Source organism: Mastomys coucha, unplaced genomic scaffold, assembly GCF_008632895.1.
Source record: "Mastomys coucha isolate ucsf_1 unplaced genomic scaffold, UCSF_Mcou_1 pScaffold21, whole genome shotgun sequence".
In the NCBI taxonomy this organism is placed as follows: domain Eukaryota; kingdom Metazoa; phylum Chordata; class Mammalia; order Rodentia; family Muridae; genus Mastomys; species Mastomys coucha.
Window position 1 is genome coordinate 95,922,702 of NW_022196904.1, and position 12,422 is coordinate 95,935,123.

Genomic DNA, 12,422 nt, shown 5'->3' on the forward strand with positions numbered 1-12,422 from the left:
ATTTTTACCAATCGGGTTAGGAATAGGCTCCTAGAGAACCTGAACTTAGTTTGACCCTTGCCAGCAATATGGAGAAATTGTCCTTGAGATGTCTGGACTCAGACAACTGTTTCCTTATACTACAGGTTGTTCAGTTATTGGGAAGTCCCCAGCTCCCCTAGGCCTGGGACCTTGAATTTAGTATCTCCCCATGATTAAATGGAGTCTGAAAACGAAATGGTGATAAGTGTCTTTTGCTTGCTCCCACAGTTGAAAATGTAGTCATAAAATGTTTTCTATTCTTTCTGTGCTCTACCTTAAACTTGGACACAATCAGCAGTAGTGGAACATTTTAGTAGGCAAAGGAGCTTTGGTTAGGGTAGTCAGTAAAAGACACTGATCTCTTGGATTCTGAATCCTATTATTGATGTGACCTCAGCTGAGTCACTTAAGCTTTTTGTGCCAGGTAAATATCCACAACACTAACAGCCATGCTAATAGTACCAAATTTATAGGCTTGTTAGAATTAAAAGATTAGTTAGGGGCAGGCAAGAGTGCCTGATGACCTGAGTTCTGTTTGGGGGACAGTAGATGGAGAGAACTGATTCCTACTAAGTTGCCCTCTGACACACTACACACATATAATAATAATAATAATAATAATAATAATAATAATAATAATAATAATAATGATAAGAATTTGTACAATTAAAATGTCTAAACTTGTCTCTTTCACATAGGAAGCGTATTATATGTTATCTAGACAAGTGTGTAGCAGGGTGAGTGATCCAGAGTCTCTATTCCAGCATACTCTGAATGCCTGAATCTCTTAAACAACCAATCACTGTGTGGGACCTCTCCCTGATTTACACACTCAGAGACAATATAAGCATAACATCTCACTTTTTGTTATAAGACAGAAATTACATCACAGTCTTGGTGACATATTTTACACTTGATCTTAGCCAAAAGGCCGAGAAGCGATTTGGTGACATATTTTAACCTTTCACCTTATTCTTCTCATCTCCAAGATTGTAATTTATGTATAAGTCATTTCAGCCCTGAACGTGGTGACATAAACCAATATCGAACTTTAAGTTGGGCTATTCTACCACTCTTCTTCCAATCTGTGAAATACTAGTTGTGATTTTTAAAAATTAAAGGTACATAGTACTTGTAACTGATTTTCAGCATCCCTGGCATATCAAATAGAAACATGAAATGCTGTCAGCAGCATTATATGACTACATTCTTACTTGTTAAAGATATATGCTTTGTGTTGGGGGGATATGGCTTTTGAGCATTTTAAATTCATTTTGAGAGGCCCTGGGGTTTTGCTTCAAAGAACGAATTGCTAATTAAGAACACCTATCTATAAGACTGATGATGTCTTCCCCGCACCAAAGTTGGTAAAAAACTGGGGGGTGGGGGGGACCTTTTCATCTTTAAAAAAAAATGAATAAGTCTCCTATCTCTCAATTGCAGTTACCAAAAAAGCCAAAGGCTCTATAGTAAAGATATGTGCACAATGTGAAGGACAGCCTAGGAAAGAGCTACTTAAGTGAGCTCTGCACTCCCTAATTCTAGCTGTCAGCTCCTAAGCCAGGGAGCTGAGGTTTGTAAAGATTATCCCTGGGCTCTGAGCACCAAGTTAGAGAACATGTGGAGAAGAGCGGAAGAGAACCCAGGTGTGAGAACAGAAACGATTTTCTAAAATTAAAAATAAAAATAAATACAAAAATATAAAGCCTGGCCCTTGGGTCTGTGGCATTCCTGATGCCTAGAGACCCTGGGTCCTGAGACCCATAAAAAACTTGATTCCTTGAATTCCACAAGATGAAGCAGCAGCTGAAAAGTGTAGGCTAACTCACCTCAGGTGCTCAGTCTGAGCAATTTAAGGGGAGCGTAAAGAGGCTTTTCCCCAGGTGTCCTTGTAGAAGCACGGTGGGCACCACAGTCCCATTCAATAATGAAAGAGGATAAGACTTTGCTGTGTGTTTCCACAGGTGTAGAACCGCTCGCCCTTAAAATACTCAGTTAACCAGGACTGAACCTCAACTAACTAGCAAAAATAAATACCCACGAAGAGCTATTCGACAGGGAAACAAATAGAATGTACATCTGAGGCAACAAAACTGCTAACTTCAAGGAATGGGGAAAAGCTAACACTGATCAACCCAACAAACCATCAAGAGAGACCTGTTGCTGTCCATCTGCCAAACGTAAGCAACTGTCATGGTGTTAGAAGAATTTGAAAACCTGTTTGAAATCAGTCCTCGTAAATCAGGTCTTCTAACCGTGGAGAACAAATCAAAGAAAGGTCTGTACTCAAGCAACAAACCCAAAACACACACTCCACCCCCCCAAAACAGAAAGCCACGAGGTAAAATAAAAACCCTAATGTAACATGTCAAGAATATAACAAACTTTGTTAACTATGAAATTATAGTGTTTTCCTGTAGGACAGGAACAGAGTGGGTGATGCAGCAGATCCCACCTTTCTGCTTATAAGAAACACTTGTGTGGCAGGGAAGCACCCTCTCAGAAGCGAACGGGAGGGGTGATGGGGTAAAGAACTCTGAGAGGGGGGCTGCGAGGAGGGGCAACATTTCAGGTGTAAATAAATAAAATAATTACATTTTTAAAAAGAATAATAATAAACACTTGTGAAGTTGCTTTAACAAAGCAATCGTAGGCAAACAGATCAGAAATTGCAGCTAACTGAAGATTAACCTAAGAGCTGCAGAAGTTATGGATCTTATGTACTGAGGAAAGGCACACACGGTACTAATTTGGGAAGGCAGGAAGAGAACATCAATAGTCAAAAGGGAAAATTGTTTATTCTGTGACAAAGCAAAAACGAAAAATATTTCATAGTAATATAATTCAAATTTTGTAGTCCAGTACATGCTTGTGGTCCTACACTTGTGCTGATCACAAAAATTATTTCCTGGGTAGGAACTGCATATGACAAAAGCTGAGGCCCAGGAGCAGAGAGCTTACCCAGACAGCCAATCAGAAGAGAGACTCCCTGGAACAGTAGGCCCAACTGAGCCAACCCACCAATCCCTGCTGGAAAGCCTGCCCCGCCCAAAGGCGCCAACAACAGAGAGTTCTTAAGGGCTAAAGTGTGAGCCCCTTTCTCAGAGAACCTGTGGAGGCTTCTCGGGCCGGTGTTTAACTCGTTCCTCAACTCAAGGACTTTACTTTCTCCACTAACACCGACCCAGACCAGAGGTACGGAAGGATCTTCTTGGATATGTATTTTGCCAGCTCTTGGACTAGTAAGGGCTCAGTGGGAATCCTTTGATGCCCACACTGTGCATGCAAACTAGGAAAGGGCCGCAGCTGGCACCTGAGGATGGAGAAAAGCCTAGCATCTACAGCCTTAGTGTGGGTGAGAATCTTGCAGGAATATGCAGCTATTGCATGATCTGCTGGCATTTAGGGTCAAGATGGAATGGGAAACTAGATCTGGGGTTTGCTCTTACTTAGTGGTCTTTGCATTGAGGCCTAACTGTCATCAATAGTAATCTTAGTCTGAGGCCCTGAATTAAACTGATATAGTCTGTCTTCCTGGACCAGGTGCAGGTATCGTCCTTTAGTCTGATGCCTCCTGATTTCCCTTACTGTTAATCAAAATAAGCCTCTTCAAAAGTTGGCGGTCCTGGTCCTATACGCTGCCGGGATGTCTCTCTATCAAAATTATAGAAAGCAATGATTGGAGGCTTTGGCATTCACGCCTACACCAATACCAACTGTGACCAGAATTGCTCTCAGGGATCACCAATGATTATGCTCCTCACACATTCATTATCTCTTTGGGACCAACAGGCATTGCCCCTTTTACCATACTGCTGCTTAGTTATGCCGTTCTAATGACTTAAAAAAAAAATCAAAGAGTAGCCGAGCGGTGGTGGCACGAACCTTTAATCCCAACACTAGGGAAGCAGAACTAAGCGGATTGATTAAGGCCATTAGCCAGGTCTACAGAGCTAGTCCCAGGATAACCATGCCAACACGAAGAAACCCTGTCCCAAATTACAAACAAAACAACCCAAACCAAAATTCGAGTAATTCCATATGCATTTAATGCATTTATTTTATTTTTTAAAAAATGCTTTCTATATGTAGAGTTCATTGCATTGAATAAATTTCTAAGGAAGGTATTGATTGAAAAGTCACATTTTTAAAATTGTCGGTAGTTTGGAGCACTCATCTTTCTAAGACTTTGAAAATTAATAACATTTATGCCAGATTATCTGCTCCATTTCTAACCACATACTATTTTTTTAGGAATTTTTTTAAAAACCATTTTGATAATTGAGACTTGGTACCTACTGGTTCGCATTGGTTTTTGGCATCTGGTGGGATTTTAGAGTGTGAACATTTTCTGAATGTCTGCCAGACTTGTCAGTCTCCTGCTTGTGTGTGATAGCGCTTTCTCCATTGCTTAAAAGAAATTTGTTTTCCTGATACCCTGACTTGCTTGTTTCAAGCCTTTCTGGTGCTATAAAGCATTTTAAAGTGATAATTTGGTGTAGTAGAAATTACAGAAGTGCTTATGGAACGTGTGTGCCATTTGCTCACTGATTAACAAGTGATGACTCCTGTAAGCCATGGCCAAAGAAATAAGGTGGCAACACCTGAGAACTTCAGGGAGCCATCTGCATGGTCCCTAACTTCCCATGGAGGCCTCATAGACTGACTCCCCACTAGCCCATTTAAAATATAATGCATTTTAAAACAGTGCTAGCCAGGCAGTGGTGGAACACACCTTTAATCCCAGCACTTGGGAGGCAGAGGCAGGCAGATTTCTGAGTTCTAGGCCAACCTGATCTACAGAGTTAGTTCCAGGATAGCCAGGGCTATACAGAGAAAACCTGTCTTGAAAAAGAAAAAAAAATAATAATAAAAACAGTGCCACCTGGTACAATTTTCATTGTGTTGATGTTTTAAAATGGGTTTATGCCCTGTTTAATCCTGTTGGACTTCACTGCTTTCTCTTTGGGGAAAATCACAAAAGAGGAGGTGGAATCATGGTGCTGGAGAAGGCTACAAAAAGGTGCTCATGCTGAATACAAAATAAAATGAGTAGAACATCTCTTCACTTTATTTTTTATTATTTTATTTATTCTCTCATCCCAACAGCAGCTACCCTTCCTATCTCCCTTCACCCTCTTTCTCCCCCAAACCCACTACTTCTGTTTCCTTCAAGAGCAGACTTCACAATGATCCCAGCGAAACTTGGCAAAACAATATGCAATTACACTAGTTACATTGTTAACAGCAACAACAATAATAATATAGTATAATCCCAAATATATCAAATGGTTTTTTTTCTTTATTTAATTTACATCCCAATCAAAGCTTCCCCTCCCTCTTCCCCCAGTCCCTCCCTCTCGCCTTCCCTCTACCCAGCCCTCCTCCCTTTCTCCTTAGAAAAGGGGAGACCTCCCATAGATATCAACCCACCTTGGCATCTCAAGATGCAATAAGAATGTGCATCTTCTTCTGAGGCTACACAAGGCAGCCCAGTTAGGGAAAGAGATCCAAACGCAGGTGTACTGGCTAGTTTTGTGTGTCAACTTGACACAAGCTGGAGTTATCACAAAGAAAACAGCTTCAGTTGAAATGCCTTCATGAGATCCAGCTGCAAGGCATTTTCTCAATTAGTGATCTAGGGAGGAGGGCCCCTTGTAGGTGTTACCATCCCTGGGCTGGTAGTCTTGGGTTCTATAAGAAAGCAAGCTGAGCAAGCCAGTAAGTAACATCCCTCCATGGCCTCTACACCAGCTCCTGCTTCCTGACCTATTTGAGTTCCAGTCCTGACTTCCCTTGGTGATGAACAACAACATGGAAGTGTAAGCTGAATAAATCATTTGCTTCTTGGTCATGATGTTTTTGTCCAGGAATAGAAACCCTGACAGAGACATCCCCTGCTCATGTTAGAGGTCCTATAGGAAGACAAAGCTTCGTATCTGTTATATATGTATGGGGGGGGCCTAAGTCCATCCCATGCATGCCTTCTGGTTGGTAGTTCAGGCTCAGTGAGCCCCTATGGGCCCAGGTTAGTGTTGATTCTGTAGGTTTTCTTGTGGTGTCCTTGACCAGTCTAGCTCCTTCAATTCTTCCTCTCCCTCTTCCACAAGATTCTCTGCCTAATATTTGGCTGTGAGTCTCTGCATCTGTTTCCATCAGCTGCTAGGTAAAGCTTGTCAGATGGCAGTTATGCTAGGCTTCTGCCTACAAGTATAGCAGAATATCATTAATAGTGTCAGGGTGGGTGCTCTCTCATGACATGTGTCTCAAAGTGGGCCAGTCATTGGTTGGCTATTCTGCATTTCTGCTCCCTCTTTATCCCTGTACATCTTGTAGGAAGGAAAAATTGTAGATCTAAGGTTTTGTTACAGGGTGGGTATCCCCATCCCACCTTTGGAAGTTTTGCCTAGTTATAGGAGACCGTCTTTTCAGGTTCCATATCCTCTACTGCTAGGAGTCTTAGCTAGGGTCACACAACCCTTAGAGTTTCCATTGTCCTAGATTTCTAGCTAGTCCCGGAGATGCCCCACCACCACCAATTCCAGTTCTATCAATGCTTCTCCTACCCAGTTCCCTCCATCCATCCATCCCAGTATCTATTTCCACTTCTCAGTGAGATTCAAGCATCCCCCATTGGGTCCTCCTAGTTTCTTTGGGTCTGTGGATGATTGTCCTGTACTTTATGACTAATATCTACTTATTGTGGTGAGTACATATCATGTTTGTCTTTCTGCTGGGTTACCTCAGTCAGGATGACCTTTTCTAGTTCCATCCATTTACCTGCAAATTTCATAATATTGTTTTTTTAATAGCTTAGTATTCCATTGTGTAATGAACCACATTTCTTTTTTCATTCTTCGGTTAACGGACATCTGGGTTGTTTCCAGTTTCTGGCTATTACAAATAAAGCTTCTATTAACATAGTTGAGCAAATGTCCATGTGGTATAATAGAGCATCTTTTGGATGTATGCTCAGTAGTATAGCTGGGACTTGAGGTAAACCTATTCCCAATTATCTAAGAACCTGACAAATTAATTTCCAAAGTGGTAGTTCTAAGTTTTCACTCCCACCAGGAATAGAGAAATATTCCTCTGGCTCCACATCCTTACAAACATAGACTGTCCTTTGAGTTTTTTATCTTAGCCATTCTGGAGTGTGTAAGATGAAATCTCAGTGTTTTGATTTGCATTTCCCTGATGACTAAAGATGCTGAAAATTTAAGGGTTTCTCAGCCACTAGAGATTACTCTGTTGAGAATTCTATTTAACTCTGTACACCTTTTTTCAGTTGGGTTTATTTTTACTTGATTTTTTAAATTTGGTTTGTCAATGTATAATTTCTTGTTCTTTATATATTTTGGATATCATGTTTTAGGAAAATTCATATTTGAAGTTTTATGCTCCACATGGCAGTGGTTGCATGAGCCTCAGGAGGCAGAGGCAGGTGAGTCTGAGTTCAAGGCCAGCCTGGTCTACAGAGCAAGTTCCAGAACAAACAGGATTGTTACACAGAGAAACCCTGCCTCAAAAACAAAAACAAAAACAAACAATTAGGGCTAAGAGGGATGGACCAGTTGTTAAGAGCACTGGTTGCTCTTTCAGAGGACCTGAGTTAAGTTTCCAACACCTACATGTCAGCTAAGAACTGCCTGTGACTCTAGACAGACAGAACACCCATACACATAAAATAAAAATAACCTCAAGCTTTATAGCACAAAGTAAGATCCATGTTTTAATTTTCAAAAAGAGAAAGCTGACAAGTTGGTAACTAAGTAAGGGAAGATCCTCCGGGCACTAGGATTTAGCAGGATTTGAATAGTTATTACACTGGAAAGGCATGGGGCCCATCAATTCGTTTAAAATATTAGTAGGAAATGGGTTAATGGGGGTTGAAGGTTAAAAGATTGAGTGGTATCAAGTGAAAACAAGCCTATAGTGAAAACACCAGAAACACTTGAGTCATTGAAAGTCATCATCAAGAATGCAAAAGGCTTTTTCTGATATTTAAATCTGAAACTACTCAGAAAATTGTGAATTTGAGAAATAGCTTCAGAAAATGTGAGGTAGTAACAGACCCACAGTGCTTATATGTGGATTTTATTTTATCAGAATGGCATAGGAGAAGATAGCAGCATATTCCAATTGAGTGTACTTCAAGAGTAACACCTGCTAATAGGGTTGCAACCACAATGTTTATACAAGACTGAGCTCTATCTATGTCATATGATGGGAGTAGGGGAGAAAGGGACTAAGAAACATTTATGCATGCATGCCTGTTGTATGCTGGGTGACACATAAATCATACCACATTTGATCCACATGACAGCCCTCTGAAGATGTTGCTGATGTCATTTCTTTGGAGAAGGGTACACTGAACGTCAGAAAGATTGTTTGCCTTTCTAAATGTTTCTAATTAGAAAATGGCAGAGCTAGGAATAAATCCTGAAAAAAAAATGTAAGTATAGTCAGGTACAATATAGTCAAGGCAGATTGATTGATTTGATTGTTTGATTGATTTGATTTGATTTTAGAAAAGTATTTTTCCTTTTACTGAAAATATTTTTTCACATCATGTATCTTGATTGTGGTTTTCCTGGCCTCTACTACTCTAGTTTCTCCCTACCTTCCCTGTCTCTCCAAATCCATCATCTTTTCTCATTTGAAAACAAACAGGCTTCTAAGAAACAAAGTATAATAAAACAAAATCTAACACATTTGAACAGGACAAAGCAAACAGAAGTAAAAGAACCCAAGGAAAGGCACAAGAAACAGATATTGATGCAGAGACCTACTTATTCATACTCAGGACTCTTACTGTCTCCATATCTATTCAATATAGTATTAAAAATTCTAGCTAGAGCAATAAGAGAACTAAAGGTCAAGGGGACACAAATTGGAAAGGAAGTCAAAGTATCTCTGTTTGCAGTTGATAGCTAGTATACATAAATGTCTCCCCAAATTCCACCAGAGAAGTTCTACAGCTGATAAACACCTTCACTAAAGTGGATGGATACAAAATCAACTCAAAAAAATCAGTAGCCCTCTTTGTACAAATGATTAGCTGGCTGAGAAAGAAATTAGAGAAACACCCTTCACAATAGTCATAAATAATATAAAATATCTTAGTGTAACTCTAACCAAGCAAGTGAAAGACCTATATGACAGTGCATCTGATTTTATGTTGAGGTCTTTGGTCCATTTGGAGTTGAGTCTTGTGCAGAGTGCTATGTGTGGATTAATTTGTGTTCTACATACAGACATCTAGTTTGACCTGCACCATTTGTTGAAAATGCTGTCTTTTTTCCAGTATGCATTTATGGCATCTTTGTCAAAAATCAGTTGTCCATTGGTGTGTGGATTTTGGGGGGTCTGCTTCCACTAGTCAGAATGTCTGTTTTTGTGCCTATACCATGCTATTTTTATTACTATAGCTCTATAACACAACTTGAAATCAAGAATGATGGTACTGTAGCAGTTCTTTTATTTTTCAGCTGTCCAGTGGTTTGGGGTTTTGTTAATGTTGTTGTTTTAGTTTGGTTGGTTGGTATGTGTTTGTTTCCATATGAAGATGAAAATTATCCTTTTAAACCCTGTGAAGAATTATATCAGAAATTTGCTTGGGATTGCACTGAATTTGTAGCTTGCTTTTGGTAGAATGACTGTTTTTGCTATGTTAATCTTACTGATCCATTAGCATAGAAGATCGTTACATCTGAGATCTTCAATTTCTTTCTTCAAAGACTTGAAGTTTTATCATGCAAGTCTTTTACTTGCTTGATTAGATTCATCCCAAGTTATTTTGTATTTGTGGGTGTTGTCAAAGATGTTTCCCCAATTTCTTCCTCAGTCTACTTCTTGTCATTTTAATATAGGAAAGCTACTGATTTGGGAGTTAATTTTGTATGTGATTACTTTGCTGAAGCTGTTCATCAGCTGTAGGAGTTTCCAGTGGAATATATAGGATCACTGATGTATAGAGAGGACAATCTTGTCTTGTCTCTGATTTTAGTGGAATTTGAGTTTCTTTCCAACATCATTGGCTATGGGCTTGCTATCAGCTGCCTTTGTTGTGTGTCCATTGTATTCCTAACCTTTCCAGGTCTTTTATTGTGAGGGAATGTTGGATTTTGTCCAAGCTTTTTCTGCATGTAGTGAGATGATCTTATAGATTTGTTCCAGGTTTGTTATATGATGAATTACATTTATTGATTTACTTATGTTGATCCACCCCTGCAACTCTAGTGTGAAACCTGTTTTATCATAGCTGATCTTTTGATGATGATCTTGGATTTTGTTTGCAAATATTTTACTGAGAATTTTTGCATCTATGTTCATAAAGAAAATTGATCTGTAATTCTTTATTAGATCTTTATGGAGTTTGGATATCAGGCTACTGTGGCCTCATAAAGGCAAACTGGGCAATGTTCCTTCTGCTTTTATTTTGTGGAATAATTTGAGGAGTATTGGCATTAATTCTTTGAAAGATGGTTTTCGCTTGGAATTCTACCAGACTGGTTCTGAGTTTTGACTCTGTTTTGTTTTTTGGTAGAATTTTCATGACTCCTTTTGTTTCACTAGGGATTATGGGCCTGTTTATATTGTTTGTCTGATCCAGATTTGCCTTGATAGTTGCTGCATATCAAATATCCATTTTTCTTAGATATTCCAATTTTGTGTGATCCTGCCTTTTAAAGTATGACCTTATGGTTCTCTCTCTTTCCTCAGTGTATGTTGTTAATGGTCCCCTTTTCATTTCTAATTCAGTTAATTTGAATATTCTCTTTGCCTTTTAATTTGCATAAGGGCTTGTCAATATTATGATTTTTCTCAAAGAACCAATTCTTTGTTTCATTGATTCTTTATATTGTTTTTTGTTTCTATTTTATTGATTTCAACTCTGATTTTCATTATTTCATACCATCTGCTCCTTTTGGATGTAATTTCTTCTTTGTCCTAGAGCTTTTAGGTATATTGTTACTAATATGAGATTTCTCCAATTTTTTTTTGTATAAGGACTTAATGCTATAAGCTTGCCTCTTAGAACCATCTTCATTGTGCCTCATAAGTTTGGATACATTGTATATTCATTTTCATTCAATTCTAGAAAGTCTCTAATTTCTGTTTTGACCATTCTTCATTCACTAGTGAATTGTTTAGTTTCCATGAGTTTGGAAACTTTCCCGTTTGTATTGTTTTTATTTAGTATTAATTTGTGGTTGTCAGATAGGACCTAAGGTGTTATTTCAAATTTCTTGCATCTGCTGAGACTTGTTTTGTGTCTTTAGTATGTGGCCGGTTTAGGAGAAAATTCCATGAAGTGCTAAAAAGAAGGTATATTCTTTTGTGTCTAGGTGAGATGTTCTGAGATATCTATTAGGTTCGTTTAGTTTTTATAATGTTAGTTAGTTCCAGCATTCCTGTTTGGTTTTTGTATGCATGACCTGTCTATTGGCAATATTGAAGAATTGAAGTCTCTATGAATGTATGAGGTTCGATGTGTGATTTAAGTTTAGTAGTGTTTCTTTTACAAACTTGGGTGCCCTTAAGTCTCTGGGGATAGATGTTTAGAATAGCAATGTCCTCTTGATGAATTTTTCCTTTGTATATGTAGTATCCTTCCATATCTCTTCTGATTAGTTTTGAAGTCTATTTTGTCAAATATTAAAATAGCTATATCAATTTGCTTCTTTGGGCCACTTACTTAGAGTATCTTTTTCCATCCATTACCCTAAGCTGATTTCTATCCTTGATGTTAAGGTGTGTTTCTTAGATGCAGCAGAAGGATGGATCGTGTTTTGTTTTGTTTTGTTTTGTTTTTTTAAATTCATTCTGTTAATCCAGTCTGTGTCTTTTTATTGGGAAAATGAGATCATTGATGTGAAGAGATATCAATGAGAAGTGTTTGTTGATTCCTGTTTTATTGTCTGTCCTGTCTGTCGTCGGTGTAGGTGTGGGTGTCTGTCATGGGGGGGATGTCTGTCATGGGGTGGAGGGTTGTCTGTGGTATGTGATGGTGTCTGTCATGTGGGGCTAGGGGGTGTCTGTCAGTTGGTAGGGGTGGAGGTGTGTCTGTCTGTGGTGAGGGGTGGGTCTCCATCCATCTGTCATAGAGGAGTGAGTCTTTACCTGTCTGTCATGGTGGTGGTAGTGGTGGGTCTTCATCTGTCTGTTGTAAGGGAGGTCTCTGTTTCTGTGTCTGTGGTGGGTTTCTCTTTGTGTGTGGGGGGGGGGTCTCTGTGTCTGGGGATAGGTCTGTGTGTGTGTGTGTGTGTGTGTGTGTGTGTCTGGAGGTGGGTCTCTCTCTGGTTATGGGTCTCAGTCTCTCTCTGTCTCTGTCTAGGGGTCAGTCTCTGTATGTGTTTGAGGGTCTCTCTTTCTCTCTCTCTCTCTCTCTCTCTCTC

General features: G+C 39.3%; 1 protein-coding gene across 1 annotated transcript in view; it reads left to right on the plus strand.

Moving 5' to 3' along the window:
* The window catches only part of LOC116100809 (olfactory receptor 10A5), a 59,709-nt gene extending 56,729 nt beyond the window's left edge, over window positions 1–2,980 (plus strand). The window contains exons 2-3 of the mRNA XM_031384540.1: window positions 1,986–2,201; window positions 2,938–2,980. The gene's annotated coding sequence lies outside the window, so the exon portion shown is untranslated. The remainder of the gene's footprint in view (window positions 1–1,985; window positions 2,202–2,937) is intronic.
* Window positions 2,981–12,422: the final 9,442 nt, after the last annotated feature.